The 27,951-nt window shown below is 45.4% G+C and overlaps 1 protein-coding gene and 2 long non-coding RNA genes across 3 annotated transcripts in view; all 3 read right to left on the bottom strand.

Moving 5' to 3' along the window:
* The window catches only part of LOC125943509 (uncharacterized), a 113,015-nt gene that overhangs the window by 16,642 nt on the left and 68,422 nt on the right, over window positions 1-27,951 (bottom strand). The window lies entirely within an intron of this gene.
* Window positions 13,370-26,115, bottom strand: LOC125942383 (uncharacterized). The gene is made up of 2 exons (XR_007465057.1): window positions 25,914-26,115; window positions 13,370-13,503 (listed from the first exon to the last, which is right to left on the bottom strand). It is a non-coding gene; the product is annotated as an uncharacterized LOC125942383 (long non-coding RNA).
* On the bottom strand, window positions 14,412-24,672 carry LOC125942381 (uncharacterized). Its single transcript, XR_007465055.1, has 4 exons — window positions 24,570-24,672; window positions 23,081-23,193; window positions 19,154-19,210; window positions 14,412-14,583 (listed from the first exon to the last, which is right to left on the bottom strand). It is a non-coding gene; the product is annotated as an uncharacterized LOC125942381 (long non-coding RNA).

The following is a 27,951-nucleotide window of genomic DNA, read 5'->3' on the forward strand; positions in this document are numbered from 1 at the left end:
GCGGCAGACGGTCTTGCGCCCGTTTTCCTGCACGATGATTGGTCGCCCTGCCGTTGCCCTTGGAAACGAGCGGAGCTTACGTTTTGCTTGTGTTTTGCTTTTTTGTTCGCGCCATTTTGCGCCTCGACGTATAGAGTACGTCGCACGCTAACATTGCACGCTGTTTCGGGCACTGTCTGCTAGCGCTATGTCGTGCTGCGGCGCATATAACTGCAGCAAGAAGCGTGATGATGGTTATGCAGTTTTATGATACCTTAAGGAAAGCGTGATGGGTTGCGCAAGAACCAGTGGCTGCACAACATTGGCCGAAAGAACTTTGTTCCGACAAGGAACAGTATTGTTTGCGAGGTAAGGCGCCTTCCTTATTGCTCCTATCAAAGCATCCCCTAATGCTGAAATTTTTCGATTCTTCTGGCCTGCTCATTGGCGTTTTTCTTGCGACAATTTGTAGGTTGCATAAAATGGGGTTCTCCTGAATATGCTGAATATTCTGCTGGGACTCCATCACCTCGCACGTCGTCAACTGTTATTCAATCGGAAATGCAGCAATATAGATTGTGTTTTCCACTGAACAAATATATCAGAAGATACAGCCTCTGGAACACACTTTTCGTGATTGTTGGATCCTTTGCCTGTTTTACACAAAATCGGAATAGCAGCTGGTAGAGTAGCTATTTACAGCTTAGATGTGTGTGTCAGTCACTTAAATACAATGAATGCAGGGCCTGAAAAAAATCAGTGGGAGGTATACCCGTGGTATTAAAGGTGATGAGCGCCAGCTAGTCCACATTTTAAGGCGAGACCCTTAGTTGGATATGTTTCAAGGTGAGCGTTTGAGGTAAAGAAAGTAACGTGACCTAATAATGGCTAGAAGCAAGCCACATCATGTCAAGCCGTGTATAATTGATTATTAAAGATTAGCAAAGTAAAATCATGACTGAATAATGATTGGATTCAGGTGGTTCAGGGTCGATTAAGGTGGATTAGGGTAAATAAGGAGGGCTAGGGTCGATTAAGGAGGATTAAGTTGGATTAGGGTGTTTTAGGGTAGACCAAGATGAAATAAGGAGGATTAGGGTGGATTAACGTCGAGTAACGTGCATGAAGGAGGATTAAGATAGATTAAGGTCGAATAAAGTGTATTAAGAAGGAGTAGGGTGGATTACAGTTGAATAAGGTTAATTAAGGTGTATTAGGGAGGATTAGGGTGCATTGAGGTGGATTAAGGTCTGTTAAGGTGTATTAAGGAGGATTAGAGTGGATTAAGGTCGAATAAGGTGCGTGAAGGTGGATTAGTGTGGACTGAGGTGAATTACAGTATATTTTACAAGACTCGCATTCGCGCCTCTTAGGCGATAGCTAAGGACACCTGGAAATCTTTTTCAGTTCTTGAATTTGCTTTGAACTGGGCTGGCATGCACTCGTGAGTGGGTGATGATTATTATTTGGTTTTCTCACGGATACAGGCACTGTGCAGAAGGCGATCGCGCATCCTTGCTGTTGACTTCTAGGCGGAGGCCGGGAATCTTCGCTTTAATAGCGAATGCGTTACAGTCATGTTTCTTCGGTTTTGTTCTGTGGGTAAACTTTTTTCATCCATGTAACACGAGCAGATGTCATTGTATCAATGCGCTCCGATTACGAAGGTTGAGCAATAAATACTGATTATGATTATGATGTAGCAATGCAGGGAATATTATGTAGGCAATAATGTTTAGCACTGCAGCGTATTAGCCACTTGTACTTGTATAAAGGACGTTTTATTCATCCTGCCTAAGTGATTAACTCTTCTATAAATGTTCTGGCTGCATTTCACTGAAGACCAATTTGAGCCGCGCATATTACAAGAACTTGGAAAAAAAGCTGAAGCCCAAAGCAGTTCCAACAATTTTCTCCCACCTTCCTGTCGTGTAGCACAGGAGGCCCCCTCGACAGTGGCACGAACCTCAAACTGACACTAGTAAGCGATTGCTGCTGCTTGTTCCTTATCCCGCTGTAATAATTTCAGCTATAATGACCTCGGTCGCTTAACGACGCCGCCAACGACACTATGATCCTTTATGCAGACGCTGTCGCCACGGCATGCTAGCCCGTCATCTACAATGCGTCAGCAATTGGGCCCCCCGCTAATCAAAATCACAATTTTAAGTATCCTACTACATAATTTAACTTTATGTCTGTGTGAATTATCAAAATATCTTATCCAGAGGCGTTCCTTTTGCCTAAACATGTAGAATGCCTTCTCCCATAGGTATACCGACTATTTTTTAAGCTTCATTGACACGGACGCCTAAAAAATAATCGGTAAATACCTTTCCTCAGCTTCTGTTTTGTGGCCGATGAGTGGTTGCCGGCACCACTTCATGTCACTGAAATAGCGCAACCGTCTTATTCGATGCAGAAACCACAGCGCAAAAGCTACTTTGACATTGAGACAAACAAATGGACGGACCATGCACTCGCCAGGAATTCATTATGCGAAGGCACGCTGAATATAATACCTGCGGTGCACATGCGCGCACATGCAAGAAAAAACTGCCAAACACAGAGCGATTTGCCACACGCAATACTAGATTGGATGCACAAAATAAAGCGGCGTATCATGTGGCAGAAAAAAATAACTGGAGTATAAAACTCGCCTCAAAGCTCCATTTACATCAGTGTGTGTCATTCTTGCGGCTTTAACATGAAACCAACCTCCTCATAAACGTTGCGTTCAGCATTCTCCATGCTGTTATCACCATTTTTCAAAATTTTCTACTCCACTGGGGAGCGAAACTGGCCCAAAATCATGCGCCCCCATCGAATTCTGCGGCCCTTCCGCGGGAGCCCAGGCGCAATAGCGTGCCGTGCGCAGCGCGCGCAGCCGGCGGGCGAGAATAATCGAGGAGGAAAGCGCGGCGGGGAGGAGAGTGTCGCTGCGTTCAAATTATCAAGGGGCTTTATTTCTTGTCTAGGATTCTAGGTCATCCATCATTCGCCGTGACAGCTGCCCCTCCTTGCGATGTGTCTGCATTTATCGCCGAGCTTCATACACCCGCATCGCGAATCTTAAAAGTGGGGGTATATGGTACACGCACAGAAGTACGCCGATATCATTGGTCTCACAGACCTTTCACAATTGTACAGAATCAACACAATAAAAAAAAAGAAATGCTTGCTGCTTTGCGTGTGAAAGTGATGGCTTTGGTCTTCACGGAATTGAAGGTGAGGATATTATTTTTGCACCAATTAGAAAAATAAAACAGGTCAGACTAATAATAATAATAATAATAATAATAATAATAATAATAATAATAATAATAATAATAATAATCAAATGTTCATTGTAGTGCCGAGCAACAGCTACAGAGCCTTCGTAATGGTGCACCTAAAAAGTAATACGCGGGTCAATATGTACAGAGAAGAGAAATGTGGTAGACAAAACAATGTGAGATAAAGAAACAAATAGGGAAACCGAAAACGAGGAGGCCAGCGTAAAAGGAAGTTGATCACACAAATGATTACCTCCATTGATACAAAACACAGGAAATGAACTCTGAGATATGTCAATATACAGGCAGAGTACATATTTTTTGGAGTCGAGCCGTAGGACAAGGACGGGCAGAAAATGTAGAATGCTGTCAGGTATACTTTTCCGGCACTCCGTTAAAAATGCAATTGATTACAGGGGCCAATTAATGCTCCATGAAAGTAATCGAGTAATTACTGTAAAGAAATGGACTTCATTTACGTTACTCTCCTCTCAACCCTTATCAAGATTGCAAAAACATATTAAATTGAGCGAGCTGCCCTTGCTCTTCCAGTGTGTCCTCTGCAGCCCTTCGCAAGTCATTTATCTTCATTAAAACTGATTTTAAAAATTTCGTCGGCTACATTCCCTAGTTTTCATTTGAGGACGTCAGGCGCGAATATAAAAAGTTTCTCATGAGCGCGGAGCAGAAAAAAAAGCGATGTTACAATCTACGAATATCTTCCCCACAAGATTGTTGTTACTGGTTGCTCCATTGCTCGCGTCCACTGTGAAGCACAGCACTTTATTGTTGCTGGCGATCGGAGAAGGTGATCCCCATAGACTCAATGAAGAGCTTAACACGCGGGGGGCCTGCGCGGTCGGGGGGGGGGGGATTCGGCATGATTTTTTCCGCCACGGATGCAGACACCTACGCCGAGACCAACGCCGGCGCCGACGCCGCATATTCTGCGACACGGGGCCCTTAACGCAATTGCGTTAAAAATCTTCCGTAGCTAATTCCTGGCAGCATCGTCCTAACTGGCCATCGCTGTCAAACCATAGCAATGCCAGTGCAAATCACCGGCCAACATTTAGTGGAACCCGCCGTGGTTGTTCAGTGGCAATGGTGTTGGGCTGTTGAGATCGAGGTAGCGGGATTGAATCCCGGCCACGGTGGCCGCATTTCGATGGGGGCGAAATGCGAAAACACCCGTGTACTTAGATTTAGGTGCACGTTACATAACCCCACGTGATCCAAATTTCCGGAGTCCCCCACTACGGCGTGCATCATAATCAGAACGTGGTTTTGGCACTTAAAACCCTATAATTTTAACATTTAGTGGAGTTCTATGACGAGGAAAGAAATACTGATAGCTTGTGTTTGACAGTTTCGAACACGAGTGGCACCCACCGAGACGCTTCTGTGCGGGCTTCGGTGCACAACACGAGAGGCTTCTTTGAGGGACCAACCGCGAGCCTTCTATTGTAGTTCCTGTCAAATTTACTGCGCTCAAAGCTGCGTTGCCTATTGCAGCTTGTCTCGTAAACAACTTGTTACATGTAACTGCTTACTGCTGGAAGTATTTCAAGTGCCGTAAGTGATACTCAGTAAAAAACTCGATTTATTTCAGGTAATAATTAGCTGTAAATTGTTACGCACAAATCTGATTCGAGCATGTACCAGTGACACAAGTGGTCTGCTCGGAAAGACCGGAGCCAGCACATACCTTATGGCCCGAGCTAGTCGAGAACTTGGGTTGCCGTTGTATGTTCCATTGGTTATTGTGCGAGATCATTCAACCATGGAAACTGGCCAACGTCGGTAACGAAAACTATCGCTTTAATACAGATTGGAATGCACTAGAATGTAGCGCTGAGCTGGAAAGGAGCCACACGCTCGAGGCCACAGATCGATTCGCTCAATGCAATGAGAGGTCCAGTTGGTTCACTGAAAAGTTGTACTTCTGGACCGCCTGGAGCGGCGCGCGTCGACCGGCGACAAGGACGAACAGTGCTGCGAAACCGTGCAGCCTCCCGGACGTGCTTGGCCCACAGCGGCACACGACGAACTGCTCAGTGACTGCGCTGCAGGACATCAGGTCGGCCAGCACGCAGCAGCACTCGACCGTCGCAAACAGCTCCAGGACCTGAATCTGGCGCTGCCGCGGTGCACGGCGCATCATCGCGTCAGAGCCTGAGCCTCGGGAACGTCGATCCAGTTCTCGCGGAAGATGAGCGTGCTCATGGCGTCGCACCTGTCGAGCAGATTGCACAGCATGCTCACGCTCTCCAGCGTGTCGAGCGTGGTCACTGTGGAGCGAAGTGCGTCCATGAGATCCCTGGCCGGGTAGTGCAGCTGGCAGTAGCAGAGCCTAGCGTGCCTCAGGTTGCCGCTAAGTTGGAGGTCGCCCCGAAACAGCTCTGGTCGTCTGCGTGACTCGCGCAGCTCCACGGTCTCGATGGAGTGGTACTGCATCAGCGGCCAGTGAACCAGAATCACCGAGCGCCTGCGCTGCATGTTGGAAGCCAAAGGAACCACGCGTCTGGCCAGGGCCAGCCGTCCTTGGCGTAGCTCGATGTTAATGACCCACATCGAGTTGTTCCATAGGGACAGCTCCGGAAGGTGGAAGCAGCCGTCGGCTCCGCTCGCCGTGAATGACTTGGCGAGGTCCACCCGGCGATGGCCCATCATGTTCGGCATGCAGCGAAGGTTGGAGACGAGCTGGTTAACCGACGGGCACACACTGGGATAGCTGCCGACCAGGAACGCACCGGACTCTCGTAGGCGGTCCCTCCATTGTGCCATGTTGGAGGCCTGTGGAGAAACACCTGTCGTTCTCGTACTCCACTCTGCTCTTCACATAGCACATTGCTAATGCGTGGTTTCTGCCTCTTTAAATAGTAAGCGTGGCCAAGTAACATTGGAAAACGAGCCGAATATTCATCATGTATTTACAGAAAGTTAACGTGTGTCAAGTTCGTTGAAAAGTGCCCTGACTATACTGAGAGTGATGGCAGCTGGCCAATTGTTCGTGACGTCATAATGTGCATGCAGCTTCTCTACTTATATACTGCATCTGAAGTTAGTGAGGCATTGGCATGGAAACTACCCCTAGCTTCACCCAATCACGAACGAGAACCACGCGGATGTAAGTGACCTCCTTGAGTGAGCCCGAGAAAGTCAAAGCGCAGTCAACTCCTTCTCGGGGGTAGTTTCTGGTGCCTGAGAACGCCTCGTAGCCTGCCCTCCACTGTCATACAATTGTGCGACCCGACTTAGGGACATCAGAAACGTCCATTTCCTTCAAGCACAATGTCAACGTCGTTTCCCAAAGCAAAAACCTCAGATACATTTTCCCATTTACCTGTACTTATTCTACAACGAATGAATACCGGTATGTAAAGCTGCCGGCTTATGTTCTAGCTGTGAATATACCTGGTGCATTGGGGAAGCGTCACATTGCAGGTTAAGCCTTTCACTACACCAATGCATGGCGCTGCGTTGTTTATTCACGTACACCGGGTGTATGTTAAGTGAAAAAATACAAAGAAATGGCTACAATGAAGCTGTGCAATTCTGTATTTTACCTTGCCCTGCTGTGACGTGATACGTTCTTCGCTTCAGCCGTAGTGATATATTTAGGTACTAACAGGATAAATTCAAACACCAACAAATAGAAAGCTACTAGGCTACGTTATTGCGTTTCCAGCTTCAGGTGCACATTTAACATCGACCTAGTTCATGCACCGCAATGTAAATTCGGGTCGACAGTATGTTTAAACACCGGCTACACAACGACTACAGATATAACTTATTTGTATATAGTTACAAGAAAGGGTGTTCCGATTATTTTCTCTTGTTCGCACTTGCATTTATTGCGAAAAGTCATCCGCGTCTCGATGAATATTAATGCGGCTACCATTATAATACGGCTACCTCGATAGACACTCCTACCGGCGACCTGCGGCTGAGAAGGAGTGCCCGATATAGCTACTAAGCCAGCACGGCGTGTTAGAAAGCTTTTCTTTAGCGCATTTAGCCACGAAGTCGAGAGCAAAGGAAGGGCTTTACGCTTTCCTTTTAGCTTCGCCGTCGAGTCAGGTGCATCGGCGTCATCCACCAGGTAGCTGGGCCGCCTCGAGGTTTGGACGCAGTACTGGGCGAAATCCCTGGAACCGAGCTGGATCGAGTGTCGCGTGGTTCACGCGAGCATCTGCGCGATTTTGATTATGATGATGATGATGCTAAAGCCTCAATTAATGGCACAAACCCACTGTGCAGTATAGGCAACGATCCGGGTGGTAATATCATGGAAAAATGAAATAAATTAGTTATATATATACGCAAGTAATAAAAAAGGAAAACAAATGAAAAATCGAAGCTTATAAATAAACCTATGATAAATTAAGTTAAGAACTGCATAATAAGGTAGTCTGCCTTGCGTACATAGAAATAGTAACATGAACTTAATAATTAAAGAAATAAAGTATGAGATATGTGTAAAAATGAGCAAGTTAAACTTTGACAAATAAAATACTATTATCATATTGTGAAATTGTGTTTTTACTCTTTGAATTTCCTTAATTTATAATTTATGGAAGGAGAAATAACCCAATCATGGAAAACGCGAAACATAAATAAGGCAACATTTTTGTGTTACAAAGGAAATTAGAGAAGGTGCGGCAAGTGTTCGTGTGGATGTATCCCAATACCGTTGCTCCAAGCGAAGGTATAGCAGTACTGCATAAAGTCAGTCCTAGCTATTGAAGCGGAATTCGGAAACCGCCGACACGATAATAAAATATGATCGACGGATTCCGGCTCATTGCAGAGGTAGCATTACTGGGACACCATCGTCGGTTCAAAGAATAATTTAGATGCATAAAGTCTGTAAATTCTGCTAATGAGAGGCTTTTTTTGTCTTCGGTCAATGAAAACTGCTTATATCTGCCAGCAGTGATGTGGTAGTAGCCGGCAGCACACATATCACCGGATCTTTTAAAGAAGCTCGTGCTAAAGAATCGGCTATTTCATTAAGATGAATGTCACGGTGGCCTGGTACCCATACTAAATGAACTAAACTTAAGTGGGGAGGAGCTAATGTATAAAACGATTTCAAAAAATTCGAGTTTGTAAACGCGTTAAGCGCGCTGCACACAAAAAGAGAATCTGTGACGATAACACATTTTGTAGCATGAAGGGGTAACATTTGCAAATCAAGAACTATTGACAGAAGTTCGCCAGAAAAATTGATGCGTAGTCGGGTAGGCGAATGCAAAGAAGTCGTACTTTCTCCCGAAAGCGAAGCATGGATGGCGATAGCAAATTAGTAGCTATACGAAGTTGGGATCGTAGTTTTATCGGCCGTATAAAGTTGTTTGATATTTACTAACTTAATAAACAACACGGTGTTACGCGCGCACAGGGAAACAGGACCACATATCTCTCGATGACCGCGGAAACTCGTCAGAACGCTGGAGTGAGAAAGTGCGCTAGTGGCTGCGGGCAAATTGATCGTCGCGCCGTCTCTCGCTTCAACGCGAACTAAACGTCGAAAGCACAGCGCATGCGAAACTACCGACACTCGGCGCATGCACTTTGTCCCCATCGCAATTCGCTTTCGCTTTGAAAATGAGGCCCCCGCGGGTTTACACTGCGTCCACATCGCAGATCGCTTTCAAGATACGGCGCGGGAGCCGAACGAACCCTCCCCCCCCCCCCCCACCGTCTCCATCGCGTCCTCACCGAGCCTGACGCGCGAACGAATACCGCACGTTTCCGCCGCCTTCCTCTCTGACGTGCGCGAGATTACGCTGCAGTTGCCATCTCAACCTCGAACACTTTCAATTGCACACACGGGTGCGGCGAAGATTCTATCGCTGGTGGACTTTATACGGAACCGCACGGCGACAGTGACGGCAAAAATGCGCACGGATTGTCCATATTATTGCTGTCGCAATAAAAGACCAAACGAGGGTTGGTGAGTAGATTTCCACGCCTGCCTTCTCTTCACTCGACTAAGCATCAGTCGATGTTGCATTTATTGGGAAATGGGCCAAATAACCTTGCGAGGTGCTTCAAAACGAGGTGCTTCCACCGTGCAGGCACATCACGTTTACGCAAAGACCCTTCATCGCGATGCTAGTTGTATAGAGCATTTCAGTTTATGCCTGCACCCATCCGTTAAAATGCCCAGCTCGCCTGCGGTTACCGGAATAAATACCGGAGATGCTTGCGGCTGCGACAGAACGCTCGCAACGCACACTGCTTGGATAGTTCTCGCGGGTGATCGATTGCCAAGCTGCTATTGGAGATGCTGGAGACTATGGTTGGAGAAATCTCGCGCGCTGGCTCGACGATAACTGGAAGTAGACAACATCACGTCACCTTATGACGCAGAGCTAGTGAAAGCGGAGCTTAGCCCCGAGCCCTCGGAGAACGAGTTGAGGAGAAAAAGCATGGCTAGGGAGGAGGGAAACTTGTAGTCGTTCATGGCTCTCTTAAGACGAGACGCTCCACTTACATTGTTGCGCTAATGTTTTACTGTAGCTGTAACATACGAGTCTACAATATTTGTGTCACCGTTTCAGGAACCCATCAAGGGCTTCATCGTCCACGGCTACATGATAAAAAGTAAACGACTGATATTTTGTTCTAAGTCGCCGACAGGAGAGGGGAGAAATATTCCAGGCCTGTAAGTTTTTCGTCAGGACGGAAGACGTTGTTTCTGTACTCAACTTAGAAAAATAAAGTCGCTGTTTCGGCCGAAAGGCGAAGCATCGATTGTGATAGTGAATTAGTGGACAGCTGTGCGAAGCAAGGATAGTAGTTTTATCTGCCGTATCACCGTGTAAACATAGACATGCTCGCTAAATTAACAAGCATGGTGTCCCGTGCGCCGAAGCAAACAGGAAGGCATCGTACTCGATGACCGCAGAAGCTTGCTGTCAGAACGCTGGAGTAAGGGCGGCAGCAGCAGTGAGCTGGCGCTCGCATCAACGCGAACGAAGCCGCGAAAACACGGGGCAGGGAGGAAGGACTCTGCCCCCACGGCAGATGGCTGTCAAGAGACAGCGGCCTGGGCGGGCGCGCGCGCGCGGCGTAGAACGCCTACTGTACCCTTCCTTCCCCAGGAACCTTGCGGCCCCGGCGGCGTGGTTCTATTTGCGCCCAAGGCCAGTGCTCAACCGCTGGCGCCCCCATGCGCCGCTCGCGCGTACCATTTTTCAAATGGTTACTTTCGCCGAGGGCGCTCGAACGCAATGATATGATTCGCATGAATGCCTGTTCTGAACGCGTGGCTGTATGGCATAATCTACGCTGCGCAGGAAGCTCCGCCGGACTGGATGCCATTTTTGGACGCATGTGTGTGTTTTGCCCGTGTTAAATATGTAGTGATGTCCGCACTGTAATATACCTTCAGTTTTATTTTCCATGCACTAAAGAAAAAAAAAGCGGCTGTATGGCATAGTGCTTACGACACTCGCTTAGGGACCTGCCGTGCGTGGGTTCGAATCCTGCCTCGGCTGAAAACTTTTTTTTCTTTGTGTCACCATTTTTTTTCCTTTCTGTTTGGCGGTGCGGTCGGTTGAACTCCGGTGCCACGGCGGCAGCCGTGGTGCCGGGCGCCGACGCGAAGCGGCGGTCGTTGGAGTGTTGTGGAGCGCTGCGTAGCAACACCCCGAATAAAAAATACTGCTCCAGTCAGGTAGACTGCTCCCTCCCTGATAGTGAGAGTATATTTGGATCATCAAAACACAGCCGGGCGCCGACGCGAAGCGGCGGTCGTTGGGGTGTTGCTACGCAGTGCTACGCAGTGCTATAGTGAGATTATATTTGGATCATCAAAACACAGCCACAGTTGTGCCTAGTCACCCCCAGTACAGCGTGTTCTCCGTTCCAGTGGCAGCGGCTAGCACGGCCGCCTGAATCGGCGCGCGCCGATCCAGGCGGCCGTGAGGCTAGAAACATGGGACGCCCGAGCGGCGCATGGCGGCGCCAGCGGTCGAGCACTGGGCTTGGGCAGGCCCCGGAAACTCCGCTGGTTTTTTCCACGCGAATCCGCCTTTTTCACGGCCCGACGGCGCATGCGCCCTGCCCTGGCGGATTAGTCACGAAACGTTTTGGAAGGGTCGCTCGCGCGGCCGTGCGGCCCCATCTCGGGGAAACGTACCCCGAAAAAAAAAAAGCGCTCGGACGCGCGCTACTGACAACTCGTGCCGTGTACCGCGTGTAAATTCCACTGGTAGCTCGACGTCAGTGCAGTACTGAAAGTGTGCGTAGCGTAAGACTGGCTTTGGTACTGTGACGGGCTTTCATGTCCACGGCACCGATAAAATCACCGTGCCTGTATACCATCGTTCGACCGAAACCCGCGCGATAGGCCGTCGAACCGATAACGCGATAGCCGCAATGCCTTCGTTGGTATATATAAATAATCGCGCTCAAAGTAAGTCAAAACATGCCTACGAAGTTGAAAGGTTGAAATGCGCAAGCCGTGCACATGAAATTTGAGCCAATGTTGATTTCAGCGAAGCTTAGGCCTGGCTCCGTCGAGTTCGTGCACCCGCTACCGGCGGACCTGTACTGAAAAGTAAGCAAGTTAGGACGAATGAAACTGCTTTTATAGTTCAGTTCTGGCCTTAGCGACTTGAAATAAACTACTCTTCGCTTCGCACGGCGCGTACACAATCTGCAAGCGGCGACACAGCGCTGTGCATCTGTATAGGTCACCGTTCCCGTAGGCTGCCGCTCGTATTCGCAACGTAGATGGGTCGGTTTCTACGTGTTGGTATGCTCGCGTACTTCTTAATTCCTGAGATGTACTGTTTATCTCTGCGTCAAACGCGAAACATGAGACGGTATATTCGGTACAGCAGCATAAACAGCCGCCTCGCTCATTTATATACCAACGGTGTCAGCGATGGCATCCGCGTTTTTGCGGGAGAACAACACGGCCTTTAAATGAGCGCTTATGTGAGCACATTTTTCTATAATAATGCTTTATGACAAGCGCAAACTAAGTATGATGAAGTTAAAGAAAAGCGAGAATCAGTAATAAATTAACAGCCCGATATTTGTAACTGGATCACAGTCGCCGTTGAGTAGCTCAGGCCCTCATACTGACTCATCTCACGGTGGAATAACGCGGCTCATATGAGCCGGTATGTGTGCTTTATTCGACGTTTTGACATTTTTTTTTCATATCAGCGATGCACCTTTTCCCAATTTTGGACGCTAACAACGATCTGTGGCTGTAGATGTCGATGTAAACAAGCGCACCGCTTTGCTAAATCCGACGCGGAAGGCTGCGCGCTCGAGAACTTCTTATTTATGCAAAATGTCTAAAGAATGTGCAAGAAGAATTGTAAGAAAAGCGAGGTGCAAGTGCAGGAGTCAGCGACAACAAACTCCAAAGCTGCCGCGCCGGCAGAGGGTACTCAGCGTATCTCAGCGTAACAAAACAGTGCTATCACGCCTGCTCACCTTATATATATATAGTTGGTGAGTGCTACATGGCTTCCAGGAACGACATGCTGCCCCGCAGAAGCCATTAATAATTATTCGCAATCCACGAAATGCACAACCGATGCGCACTCAACAAGGGCGCAGGTTCACAAATCAACCGGCGAAAGCCCCGGCACCCTACCAAAACGTTTCCGGTGGCGTGCGGCAGAGGGCAGCACAGGAAAATGAAAAAGGCGGATTGCAGCGCCATCCATGAGATGGATGCGGAACCAAAATCCCTTTTCCTTTTTTTTTCTTGTCAACCCTCTCTCAACTTTGTCGTTTCTCTCTCGCCTTCAACTATCGGCGGCGCGGCCCGCGCTCGTCGTCGGCCGTGCTGATAACGGTCAAAACGGCAGACATTTTTTTTTCAGGCATTATACCATAGAGAAAGGAATTCAACAAGAGGGAACACTCCCATAGTGTCCAGCGGCCGAATTGACTGCAGCGTGCCAAGCGGTCGGCGTCAATCACTTCCAGTTTCGGTTTCGGGCGCGCGTAATTTGAACGCAAGCTAGCACGCCGACTGCGCCCCCCCCCTTTTTTTTTGCTCTTCGTGCAGATTATTTAGTAAAAATGATTGCGAATCTGTGCCACGTGTAATTTCATAAAGTAGACGCAAGACCTTTTGTGCAATGAGGAAATATTTATTTGGCTCTATATAAAAGCTCGTTCCGCGCTTTTTGTGCATTCATACAACGTTGTGACCCCAGCAGGTAAGGCAGTAGTTCCTGTATGAAGCTCCACCGGACGGCACCAGCTCAAAAAACGTTAATTACAAGCATGTTACATTTACAAGCACGTAACAGCATGTTAAAAGCATGTGTCATTTTGGTACACTGTAAAAAAAATTTCTTCAGTTTACGGTGAAAGTTGAAGGTAAAACGTTGCCGGACACTTTTCCGTAAATGAAAAACAGCGTTTCCGTCAAACGGATAGTCTGTAAAAAATTTTTCCGTTGAATGGAAAACGGAGAGTTCCGTCAAATGGAAAACGGCGATTTCCGTCGAATGGAAAACGGTGATTTCCGTCGAATGAAAAACGGAGAGTTCCGTCGAATGGAAAACCGTGATTTCCGTCGAATGGAAAATGGTTATTTCCGTAGTTGTGATCACGGAATTGTCTGTATTTTCCAAATACAAAACGGTGAGCTCCGTAGAACGGAAATTCTGTAAATTGAGCACCGTACTTTCCCAATTAAAAACGGACAGACCATAGTGAGGAAAGGTATGCACATAAAACACACAAAAAGAACAGAAAGGAAGACAGAAACACCTTTTTTTTGTTCTTCTTGTGTCCATGTCTTCTATGCTTGCGTGCCTGTACCATGAATCCGTACGAACTTGTTCAGCTTTATCTTGCTTCGTATCAACAGGTGCAAAATTTGTTTTGTAAATGATGATGCGGGTGTATATCTCCAGCAAATGAGAAAATTGTTTGTTTCATTTAAATAAGTTATACCAAGTTGTACATTACAACATGGCTAACTCACATCAGATATAGCTTGAAATGGGGCAGAAATCAATGCACATAAGTGGACATACACCACACTGAAAATGCTGTGTGTGCACGTTTCCTCCTTGTGTAACTGTCTTCTACACCGCTTCATCTTCATGTCAGTGTTGACATGTTGCATTTGAGTTCTGTACATGACGTGTACAAAGCATACATACAAATTCGTGCCCAAAAAGCAACAAGCCACCTGAATCTGAACGAAACTGCATGTTTATTGTGCTTTACTGAAAAAAACTTGCAAGATAAGACACTAGAAATGGGCTGACTAGAAGGATTGGTTGAGAATCGGAATGACTGGTTGCTTGCAGATGCCTCCTGCCTTTGCCTGAAAAGGAAAAAAAACCCAATCAATTAAGACTCTCTATTAGTAGTAAAATCTCGTTACAAGAGACACTCGGTTATGAGAGACATTTCAAAATGGTTTGGTTGGTTTTTCAATGTTCGCCATGTTAACAACATTGCATACAAGAGACATGGTTACAAGAGACACTCGGTTACTAAGGACAACTTTTTTTTATGTCCCTAGAGCAAATTCTTCACTATTTATAAGAGACGCAACCCAGACACGCTCACGTAATGCGGCTAACGTCGTACTAACCGGTATGCGCTGCAATTTTCACTCCCTTGGCTCTATTTTGTTTCGTTCCGCAGCCGGCTGTCATTCCTCACATGGTTGAGACTACCAATTTCACTGAATTTTCTGCCATTATGCTTCTATAATCGTCGCGCTCCCACACCGACTCTGTGACAGAGTACCATTGAGTTGGATTTCTGTCACAGCGTATACGGTGCTGGTCGCTTTGTATGCCGGTAATCAAACTCCGGACCCATAGCCATGTTTCCATGAGACAGCTCTGTTCGCATCAAAGATGAGTTTAAACACACTTTGGTGCTCATGTATAATAAAGTGGTCTAGTCCGACTCCTCAGTGTTTTTAGAATTTTGATTACAAGAGACCTTGGTTACAAGAGACATGTTTCCCGAGTCCCTTGGGTGCCTCTTGTAACAAGGTTTACTGTACCGCCATCATCACCGTTTTTAGTCAGATACATCAACAATAAATGATTTCCAAGTCACAAATGTAACTACCAGTGCTCTAAAAAAATGTCATACTCTGCTTTGTTGGTATATGTTCCTAGCCTCAAAGTACATGAAAAACTTCAGATGAAATCTACCCAAGTTATTTGATGGCTCACTTGGAACAGGCAAAACTCTCACGTGCACATTGACAGTCAGAGATTATATTTTCTGCATGTAGGTAGAGCTACCACGACCCCCACCATACTGCGGACCATGGCTTTCAACTTTCACTGCTCTAATAGAAAACCTTGCAGATTCCACTGTTTTCCCAAAACAATGAAGCACTCTTAAAACGAGCTCAAACCACTCATGTTGTACAATTCGGATGCAAAACAACCAAGCCAGAGGTACACTCCAGATGACCAGCTTATAAATTACCAACAATATGAAGAAAGCATGCCTTGCAATACAACATGTGTGCCTTTCAGCCTCTTTCATATTTGGTTGGTTTTTGTCATGAAAGTATCAATGTGCAATATACTTTTTACTTAAGCAATGATAATTGAAAGTTATGGTCGTCAGTGCATCAACATACTATCTCCACCCCCTTAAAAAGTTATAATTGTAGACACACCACCCAAGGTCAATCCACATAAGTCGCTGTGTTCTCCCAAAAATTTGCCATTTTGTCAGTCTGTGCTTTACGAAGTAACCTGTAGCACTTTCGCAACGTAAATGAACCTGCAACAAGTACACATGGACCCCATATGTGGCAGCTACAGGCAGTACCGTTTATTCTGTCCATTCCTTGACTGGCAACCCCAGAACCAAACAAATAATGCAACATGTCGTTCCAGACAGCATTACTTGGGTGACGTGCTTAATTTGGGAATTCCACCTCTCCTAAAGAAATTTTAAAGTAAAGCTCAAACTAAAGCAACGTCCAAATATGAGCGCTTCACGTGGATTTTGAGAGTCAACGAGGGCAGAGCTATTTGCCCAAATGTCTGCGACTTCAATGGCAACAGGATGGCCAAATTCCGTGCTGTTAATAGATGCAGAGAAAAACACACTGAACTTAAAACATGTGCAATGATGTGTTTTCAAAGTTTTACTTTATATCGTAGCAGGGATACTCCGTGGTAATTAGTTGGAATTCATGCTATTTGCCTGCAGTCTGTGCCAAAATATTCTTAGAGCCATAGCCACAACACTTTTTCTTTGGGATTAATCAAAACACGGATTTGGCAGAATCCAGAAAAAAATGCTTCCAACTGAACAGGTGCTTCTATATTTTATTTTCAAAGACAATTCTTTTTCTTGCGAAACTAACAATGAGGGTAGCTATAGGGGCTTGTGTGTATGGCATCTTTTATTTTATTGCAGCCCAAGGCTGAACAACAGGTACAACAGAAAGGCACATTTGACATGCACACAGTGTTAACTTCCAACATCAGATTTATTTCCTGTTCTCGTCACTATATATACCCTCAAAACGTCATACAACACGTGTGAAGGCACGGTAAACATGAACTAAAGAAAACCAGGAACCACACGCATGCAGTTTTTTTAGCCACACAGATTGACACATGTACACGTTTAACGCGAACAAAGATAATCAAACTCTTTCGAGGATAATGAAATTGAAGGCTTACTGATGCATGCGTCACCAAATGTTGGTATGTTTCAAGTGTCTATAGTTCAGCGCATTATCTTGCACCTGCTTCTATTCATGATGACTGCTTTTATGAATCTAGGTTTGCACTTATCTTTGGCAATGAAGGGCAAGAAAACCGTCAGCAGCCAGGGTATTTAATTTGTTATTGTGTTCTCATAGCCTGTCATTTATACATCTAACAGTTTGGCCAATGTAGGACCCTCCACACCCAAGAGGAATGCGGTATACAACACACACGATATAATCAATGAATTTGCTTTTATGTTCCTTCTCGCATGCAGTATCCAAAATTCTTTCTGGCCTTGACTTGCCACACAGGCTCATTAATTTAGTAGGCGTCGAAAAAACAACATTAATGTCACTCCTTCCAGCAATCTTTAATCTGTGGGAGAAACTATGTATGTAGGGCATGGCAGCAATCTTTTTCTTTATATCGGTACTTGTACCATATACCTGCTCAGAACCTTTTTGCTGTGCCTTTTTAAGCAGTCTGCTGCGACTGACATGAGCACGTGGCTCGGGTAAACAAAGCCTCTTAAACGTGAGACTTGCCGTTCGAAGCAATCGTGCATTAGGTGCAGGATAGCCATGTGACGGGAAGTTTGGATTCCTTCACATTAATTTTGTGCTCACCGATAACAAAACCTGCTGGGGTTAAGAACCTAGGGCAAGTAAGCCACTTTTACCATTTCATTCCGTGCATACAAAACTTGAAGAGGGGGAATCATGAAGGTGTGTTTCAGTGAAGCGCTCAAGAATCCATGCCGGCACCTAATGCACAATAGCTTCAGATGGCAAGTCTCACGTTTAAGCGGCGCTGGTTACCCGAGCCAAGTGAAAAAAGGTTCCGAGCAAGTGAATGGTACAAACACCGACATAAAAAAAGAAAGGTTGCTGTCATCCCCTACATACATAGTTTCTCCCACAGAATAAAGATTGCTGGAAGGTCTGATATCAACATAGTTTTTTCAGCTCCTAATAAATTGGGGAGCCTGTGTAGGAAGACAAAGCCAGAAAGAATTGCGGATACTGCATGCGAAAATGAACACAAAAACAAATTCATTGATTGCATCACGTGTGTTTGATACGACATTCCTTTGAGTGTGGACGGTCCTACAATGGTCAAACTGGTAGATGTATAAATGACAGGCTACGAGAACACAATAACAAAGTAAATACCTAGCTGCTGATGGTTTTCTTGCCCTTCATTGCCAAAGATGCAAGCGCAAACCTAGATTTAAAAAACAGTTATGAGTAGAAGCAGGTGGAAGATGATGCTATCTTTGTTCGCGTTAAACGTCTACATGTCTGTCAATCTATGTGGCTAAAAAACTGCATGCGTGTGGTTCCCGTTTTTTTAGTTCATGTCTACCGAGCTTTTACACGTGTTGTATGACGTTTTCAGGGTATATATAGTGATGAGAACTGGAAACGAATCTGTTGCTGAACGTTAACGCTGGCTGTGCGTCAAATTTGCCTTTCTGTTGTCCTTGTCGTTCAGCTTGCGCTACAACAAAATAGAAGATATCATTGATTTCATTGTGGTCAGGCTCGGGCACAAAATAAAATTTGTTCACCAAAATTAAGTGGTCACCAGGCATGTCTAGTTGAATTTATCTGAACATGCTCTACTGTCGGTGGTGAAGATGTTGCCAGTTTAAAGGGCTGCAAGAAGGCACGGATCAGTAGAAGAAAATTTAGAAAATAATAATTGGTTGGAACATATATGTCACACACTTCTGAGTCACCAAGCGCTTGTCTTTGTCTCCCTTTCTTGTGCCTGTGTATTTTTATTGCGCTAAGTTACTTGTTCATTTATGCACTATGATGATGAACTTGTTTTGGAAACTTCAAATGTGTACCTGACGTTTGACTCCGTTTTGCATGTAAGTAAACATTATGAACTTGTCGCTGTGAAAAGTCATCTCCATTTGCTGTACACTTGTTATATAGGGTTAACAGTATTTGAAGGTTTGTGCATTAAGGCAGGAGAGCAGCACTTGCTGGATGGCTCATCAATTAATTTGCAGAAAAATGCAGCAGTGTGCAACGATTGCATCACTAATGACCTTGAAAATCTTGTTAGTTATTCATTTGTAAACACCTGTTGTCAAACAGCCTGCTGACTTAAGGTCTGAACACGTTATACAGAATTATAGCAGGTACTACACGAAAGAAAACCTGTAATAGAACCTACCAAATACCGTATCAGTGTAGTGGCAGGTCAAATGGCTCCTCAATGCTTGTGTCCTTCCTGGGAGAAGGAAAGAAATGTTAAGCTTACACTGACAGCACCAAACCACACAAACGTAACTGCCACAGGACATTAGGAGTTGTAACTAGATACAGTCAACCTGCTTAACCATCTCATAGACATTCAACGACAGAATGTACCTTCATGGAGCCTCTAATCTATGAAATTCGTGCTGTAATACAAACGTGCTAGCAGACAGAATCAAAATTGCATGCATGGAAATTCTCAGGAAAACTATATTTCCTAGCTACCACAGTCCACTCCTTGTCAAGTACAAGTGACGGTCTAAGCTACAATCAGAAGGTGGAAAATTCGGGATCCTTTCTAGTAAACAACTAACCATATCTCTACCTGTACTCAGCAATACAAAGGTGAATCACAAGTACTATACTGATAAAGAAAAGTTCAGAACTGCTGCTAAGTGAGTGCTATAAATAAATGATTTCGAATTTATCTTCATGGAAGACTAGGCGTGTTAACTTTCTTTACATTACATGAAAGACTGGCCAGAAAAATATTGCATTCAGTCAATATTGTGATTTGCAAAACAGTAGTAAGAGGTTAAGGTTTGGAGACCCTCAGGTGGTATGTTGCGATGTTTCGAGAAATTGTTTCAAGGAGCCTCTTTCCTTAACCCTTTCACATGCCAATTAGTTGTGTTGATTGAAAACTTAGCTTCACCGCATTTCTTACATCTTCATATTCATAAAATGCTTACAGAAGTACAATAGATTAGGAGTTTTCAGTTCTTTAGTGAGTTTGTCAAGTTTATGGAATGTGCACTCCATGCAAAAACTCAGTGCAAGTACATCAGATTTGCAAACATCAACTATTTCATGTCTACCAGGCTTGAATAGCACCTATCCAGCCATTCGAAAATTATGACTGCTGTAACACACTGTGAAAAACGATGAAAGAAGCGACATACATACAATTACATACACCAAGCAAAGTACCCAACCATCTACCTTCATACTTCCTTTACTAAAACAATTTGCCTGTGTAATTCAAACATGCAGCACTATTTCAATTAGAAGAGTTTGAAGATGTACGGGACACATTTTAAATATCCTTACTTTAATCAATGCCATTGCCATTAATGCACTACCTTGGTGTATTGAATTGTGTGCATAGCGTCGGTAAGGATTAATCATATTCATGTAATCTTTACTGAAACTCAAGGCATAATACTCATATTTGTTTACAGTTTTGTGATGAGACAACACGACAGATGCGGGAGTTAAAAAAACATCTTTATAAAATGCTGTAGAAAGCAAGTTGAAGCAAGTTTCTACAACCTCTCGCAATACCGAGCTGTTTCCCATGAGTGTTTTAACAGTTCCTTGTAACATGATGCACTGTTTTCACAGACATAGCTTGAATCTTTGTATCTCAAGTGTTGGAAGCAACTTATGAATTGCTATAACAAGCAGATTTGAAGCCCCTACCCAGACTGCACAGCCACTTTAACACCACGTGTAATGAATTATGTCATCCATAAAGCAGTTTCCGATTATATTCCCAAGCATGAATCTTATAATTGCAAGTTATGTAAGAGTGTACCTATGCGATTACTTGGGGACAGCACGAAAAGACGGGAGAAGGCTAGACAACATGAATGCAGGCAAAAAATTTTGTTTACAGACAAACATATATATACTAGGCTTGTTGTCCTGCGTAGTTGCAGCTGCTGGATAGCGGGATAATGTAAACAACAACCGCACAGTTGATGAACTGCTGTTCTGCCTTTTGCTACACTTTGCGTCAAGGCTCGGTCCGAGTCACCCTTTTCGCACAATGTACCCCGATTGCTCGACGTGAAAAATAAAAGGAAAGTTCCAGCTTTCCCAACAGTCTCTTTGACACTATGACTGACCTTGTGAATATGATATAACAGTGGCCACCACACTTTAAGGAAATGTTAGACATGGGTTTAGAAGCTCTCCTCCACTTGGTGATGCCTCGATTTCTTGAGGACGCCTTTTGGTGTTCCTGTGATGAGCTTCACAGCGAAAGAGTGTGCCGATGCGGAAGGCAGAATACCCTCCTCCAAACATTGGGCATAGCTCCAGCATACATAACACTAACCAAAGAAAACCATGCGGTCCAGAAATGGAACATCACTGTCTAGTGGTAGTTTTTCCCCGTACGTGAACTCATCTAGCACTGCAGAGAAGACAGGAAGAAAATCACTCTACCCATTTAGTAGCCTTACTTCACCTAATATAGAGGAGAAAGTTGCCAATGAAGCAAAATAACTGTACTACACTGGTGCCCACAATAGCTAGTGTTTTACAGTTACCTGACAGTGTTTTTGTCTGTGAGAAGTTGCCAAGCAAGGCTACTCAAGGAGTTCAGCCATTTTTTAATGTCTCCTCCACAGTGCCAGGTGTGCTCATGGAAGTAAAACTGCTGGAAGGCAAGCTCCAATATCTGGCTTGAAGGTTTTCTGTGGTGAGCATCGTGCTGGATCTATGCCCCACACTCAAAAGTGTCTTGGCCTTTCCTATTAGCGCACTTGAACACTGAAGCGTGTTGTTGCTACAGGAACACAAGGGCACTACCACGAAGTGGAGGGGAGCTTCAAGACCCATGTATGGTTGCTTTTAACAGTGTGGTCGCACTGCCTTTCGCCATGCGTTGCCAAGAAGCATTTAACGGAGCTGAACATAGGTGAAGTCTTCAGTCGGAGTACTTCAAGGAAGCCAAGGCCTATCACTGCTATACAATAGGTACACAAAGGAAGCTGTCAATTCAAGCAAATTGCTAGGAAGAGTTGGAACTACCTTTTTATTTTCAGGGCCAACAAACTGGTCAGGTACGAAAATTTCAACCGGACCAGGTCAAGACGAGAAGTTTGCATCAAGAAGTATGTGCTGGAGATCATAGGAAGTGCAGTTGGTGCTGTTTACAACATCCTACTGCCCTGCAGCAGCAATTATGTAGGACAAACAGGACGACGACACAAGGACTATCTTAGGAAACACGCACAGACCCTCAACACAAGATGGGGAAGCAACGTAGCTATTGATGCTGCTTTGTGCAGTTGTATATCAAGTTTTGAGCAATGAAGAATCCTCATGGCACATGTTCAAAACATACAAAACTCGCAGAATAGCCCCCGCATATGCTAGTGTGTATACACTTAATCTTTTAGACAAATTAAGGTATTTCAGATGAACTGCTAGAGCGTTCTGAACTGGGCTGGTTGGTGCATGTATAGGAAGGAACTGAATGGTGCCATAGACAGGATAAAGGGAATGTGTTGCTGTGCCCTTCATCTCATTCTGGCAGTAGTGCTGTTCATTCCCTTCAAAATATTCATATATTTTGGTCATCTGACCACGTGACACAGCTGTGTGCTGAAGCTATATTTTACCTTGTTATGATACCTTCCAATGTCACACGCAAATCCGTCGAGGCAACTTCACCTATTATAGTAAGCTGAGCAGTGGCTAACAGTGAGCTTAACTGTGGCTACACTTAGTTACCATGGAGCCCATGCATGACAGTGTTAGAGGTCAGTATGCAGGTGTTTTTGCATACTCATAGAGGCAAACTAAACGAAGAATTTTTATTGGTGCATGTTTTATCTGTTGCCTCATATCCCGAAATCTGGTGCTATTAGTGTTTTTTGAACACAACTCATGTGCAACCGAGACAAGTATAAAACAATCCCACTTTCAAGTCGACGTCCTCATGCTGAACCAATTGGTTGCCCCAGGAAGAACAAAACATCATTTATCTTTTGGATGCATCTGCAACAATTATTATACTTGTATAGGCATTGTCATTCAACCAACATTTGCAGTCAATGTCCATTAGGACTGCATATGCATGACTGATATACGATAGAATGGCACAGCTTACCAGAACAAATAGCACAATGCAAGACTGCTTTGCCACTGGTGTTGCAAGCAGGCCCCCATGACTGAGAAACTGAATGCAAGGCAGCACACAGACATCCTTCACTGGTGCAACAGCTGCAAATGAAATACTGATATCAGTTACTTTCTGACCAGTCATCCAAAGCAAAGCACAAACATTTTTATATACAATTACACTATTGCATATAAGCTCGTCACTGAGTTACTGTTATTGCTGTGAGATAGCTCACAGTATTTTATAAAGTGCTAATGGCCTCGTTTAACTTTTTGCAAAAAAAAACTTTATGAAGCACTTTCTATTAGAAAAATGAGCTGACAAAAATTATGCCCTGCATAACTTACAACACATGCACGCATTTTAGAATTATTGCAGTGATGCGTGTAAGCTGAAAATTAGTCTATGCAACTCGAGACAGTAAGTGTGAACCTCCCTTCAACATCAGTGTTGACATATAGTTTGGTTTGTTTTTACACTTGTTAGGAATATATATAACTTTGGAATGACCGTAATGCACGTTTGGCCACCACTATTCTATGTCAAGGTTAAGTTAAAAATTACTTTTCGCATGCATTTGTTTTACAATTACGGCCGCATATGGGCAGAACTTAAGCGGCAATCCTCCCTCCCAGAATACGTGATATGCTGACGTACTGCGTCAGAACGTTAATCGTCAGCCTGGTAGCTGTCAAAAAAAAAAAAACGAATACAGATTGCCAGGTAGAAAATAATCCGTTTCCTTTGCAATGACTCTTAACGGGTATCACGCGGACAACTTTCAATTGCGATCGTGCACGATTGCTCGGGCTCTACTACAAACGAAAGGGCACCGTGTGACACCCGTGTTCCCTACCACTGCAGGTGGCACAAGGTTATGGCAGTAAGCACGCTCCACCGTCATTTGATTGTAATGAAGGGGCATGCACATCGAACATGCTCAATGAGGTCTTCATACATGAGAAATCTTCCAATCCCGGGCGTGAACACTGCGATTATGCACGCCCAGCCAAGGCACTGCGTCCGAAGCTTATAATAATGGCTAAAAATTTCACTGTGATGCAATGCGTCACCGAATATTGGTAACATAACGTTGCACCGCGTCGAGAGAGATACTAACGGGTACAACGCCTTCACTTAATTTTGGAACGCCGAGCACACAGCACAACACAGTACTAACTGGAATGCTAACGTCCGTAAACCAGCGGCCACATTAGACGACAAAGGAGCTACTAGAGGCGTCAACGCCGCTAATATTGCCTACACGTCTCAGTTGTAGTGAGTATGCATTCAACACAACAAATGAAACCCCCCTTTATCACAGACTCGCAATGTCGATTTGTCAATCCTCATGGCCAAGGAATCTCGTTAAAGAGCGTGCTCACACAACACAATTGAGCCCATCACCGGCCATCGCGGAGCATTTCGCACGCGCGACGTGCACCAACAACGAAAAAAGGACACTTAAATTACTTACTTGTGTAACAATCCAGCGCCGATTCCTTCCTATTTAGTGTGAAATCACAAATGCGACAGGAACACCACCTCCACCGTCCGCCATTAGCGAGTACTCGTACAGCTGTTTGTGCTGGAGGAATCCAACCCAGCGTGTAGGCGCGATGAAGGGGTGGTAAGCAGCGCCACCGCTCAAACCCTACCTGCTTCTTTTTGTGTGTTTACTATGCTCGCACGCGAATAATGTTCAAACAGCGTTATCTGTGGTGATATATGTAACTGGCAGTGAGAGTAGACAGTGTCTTTTCGTTATATTCTTTGCGTGTTCATTTTTCACTAGTAACATGTTCTGTTACCCTCCTCATGAAATTACGGACGGCTCTCCGTATTTCAAAAACGGAGCTCACGTCCGTCTTTCTTACGTAGAATACCGCCGTTTTTCATAAACGGAGCTCACGTCCGTCTTTTTTACGTAGAATCCCGCCGTTTTTCATAAAACAGAATGGTCTACGTAAATTTTACGTAGGTTTTTGCTGTAAAATTACGGAAATTTTTTACAGTGTATTTAAGCATAGGAAAACTGCATGTAGAGGCGAAACGTGCGAAAGCGGTGAATGGGCGGGGCTGCATTACAAACAAAAGCAATTCGCTTTTACATACATGGCGTAGAAAATACCCGACTCATCCCAGACAATACCATAAAATATCAAACATCCGATTTCCAAGCGTTCCCCCATTTCCGGGCATTACTTCCTGCACTGTGGCAGCACAAATACACGGGCGACTTCGCGTTTCCAAAACTTGGCCTCGGTCGACGCGACGGTACGCCACATACATAGAGACGCACGCATCAGGCACTCAAGACAAATGCGTGGGTGCAATGCCCTTTTTCAGTCCTTTAGAAGACGGAATTTTCGAATTACAAGTTTCTGATATGTTCGCCTGCGTTATCTTTCGCGCGTTTTGCCGGCGCCAGCAGCATACCCCATGTTATCATTCTTGGCAATCGCCCATCGCGTTTTCAACAGGCGTGAGTACAGAACGAAGGTATATGTTGTTGCGGAGCCACACAAAACATCACAGACTTGTCCCTCTAAGATTCATTACACGCCAAACTAACTTTATCACCACGGCCGAGCTGCTTATCGCTAACTGCGTCACAGCACGCTGTGCGGCCAGTGTGGCTCAAAAACCGAAATAAGTTACCATAATTCCCTAGGAAGCGTCGGAAACATGTCTCAGGACGACTCATTAACTCAAATTAACTGCGCCAGGATGGCCGAACTGTTTTTCGCTAACTGCGTCTTAAGTGTCGGTCCCGTGCCGTAAGCCTAATTGCGTCGTAGACTGAAACAAGATTTGTCACGTTGCCGTAGTCCAATAGTGCAGTGGTGTCTTGTCCCAGTGCAGAAGGAACGCAAGAATACGCCGAGAGCCCAATAAATCAGGTTACATAAAAAAAAAAGAGAGAGAGACCGACGGGTCGCCGCGCGCGAGCGTTCAAACGCACGCGCAGCCATCCCCGCTGGCTTCGGGGGGAGTGTCTGGCGGATGACGCATGTATCTGGCGCGTCATGGACCTGTGGCTAGGTAAGGCAAGGAAAATAAGTCGCAAAGCTTAAGTTCATTTATACGCAAAACGTTTTAGTTTTCGCGGCAAAGAATTTAAAAAGTAAATCAATGCCTGTTAACTTAAGTTCACTTTCTTTTTTTTTCGATGCTAGCGGCAGCTAACGTTCGGTGTCAAAAGTATAGCGTGACATATGGTGGCGTGTTTCCTGTTGCCAGTTTTTGCCGAGTGTCCCCTCTTGTAGAATTTCTTTCTCTATCATTATACGGTCCGTTTTTCGCCTTCCGTGCAAGCAGTGTGGTCCGTGGGGTAACCTACCGTTGCACGTTTGTCGGCTTTTTTTTCCGCCATGTCTCGCAACTGTCGCTGTTCGTGTGTGGTTCCGTGGTGTACGAACACATCAAGACGAAGTGAGCCATGCGACGTGAAATTCTACCGCGTCCCTAAAGACAACAGGTGAGCACCGTGCTGTTTACTTCCCGGTTTAGATTTGTGATAGTAATTGTGCGCAGTCGTACATGGCTGTCCGATGGTGAGGCAGCAGTTGGCTGATTTAAATTAAATTATGGGGTTTTACATACCAAAACCACGATCTGATTGTGAGGCACGCCGTAGTGGGGGACTCCGGAAATTTGTACCTCCTGGGGTTCTTTAACCTGCACCTAAATCTAAGTACACGGGTGTTTTCGCATTTCGCCCCCATCGAAATGTGGCCGCCGTGGTCGGGATTCGAGCCCCCGACCTCGTGCTCAGCAGTCCAAGACCATAAGTTGGCTGATTTGAAAACACCACAACGATGCAGTAAATCGTTATGTCAACAAGCAGCGAACATAAAGCTCCTGATAAGTATAGTACCACCTGTGCGTATCGCAAGGAACACGTGTGTAGGTGTGCGCTTTGCACTTATTTCTATCTATTTGGTCGCGATCATTTAAAAATGCGTTTCTGGGAATTAAGGTTGACATATCACAACTAGTACTCTGCCGTGATGCGAAACGAGTTCTGTTTTGCATGTTCAAACTGCGATGTTATAATTTATGATCTTCACTGTTCTTCAGGATCGAAGCGTTTTTAACCTACGCTGGAAGGATGGACCTAAGGGGTTTGCCCAGAGACAAGGTCAACAACCGCAGAATATGCTCGGTGCACTTCACGGAGGTGGATTTTATGGACCGAGCGAAACTCAGCACGTGAGAAGCTATTCTGCGCATTGGCCATTAGATCAATTACAATAAATGTTTTTTACATGTGCGTACACTCGGCCACAAAATATTGCGGGGCGCGCGAGCGCGTGGCGAAGCTCTCCTCCTCTCCTTCTAACGGCGCACCCATGGTGTCGAGACCGACGCTTGCGCGCATGGGCGTCCTTCCGTGACTGCAAGCGTGCATGTTTCCGCGCTTGTATCTTGCGCGCCGGCGATATCCGAATGTAGCCACGAGGTGCGCTGTGGCGACTTCGACAGCCCGCGCGGGTGCGGCTGCTTTTTGTCGAAACACGACAGGGATCACCTTTTGTTTTTGTCACCTGTCATCTAAAGGCATACATATGGGCGAGAAGCCAGCGCAGTGTTTGCCAGCCCGTATACTAGGTTCATTACTCTGCCACGCTGTTCTGCGGGAGAACGTCCCGTTCTTAAAAAAAAAAAGAACGAAGATTGGCCACGTAAAGGCGCACCGTATAGAAAAAAAGAAATGACTTGTTGCGTTTGCGACCGGGCGAGCTTTATCTGTGCTCGTGTTCCGACAAAAAGCGGCCGCAGCGGTGCGGGCTGTCGAAGTCACCACAGAGCCAATCGCAAAAGGTGCACCTCACGGCTACACTCGGATATTGCCG

The sequence above is a fragment of the Dermacentor silvarum genome, chromosome 1, assembly GCF_013339745.2.
Source record: "Dermacentor silvarum isolate Dsil-2018 chromosome 1, BIME_Dsil_1.4, whole genome shotgun sequence".
In the NCBI taxonomy this organism is placed as follows: domain Eukaryota; kingdom Metazoa; phylum Arthropoda; class Arachnida; order Ixodida; family Ixodidae; genus Dermacentor; species Dermacentor silvarum.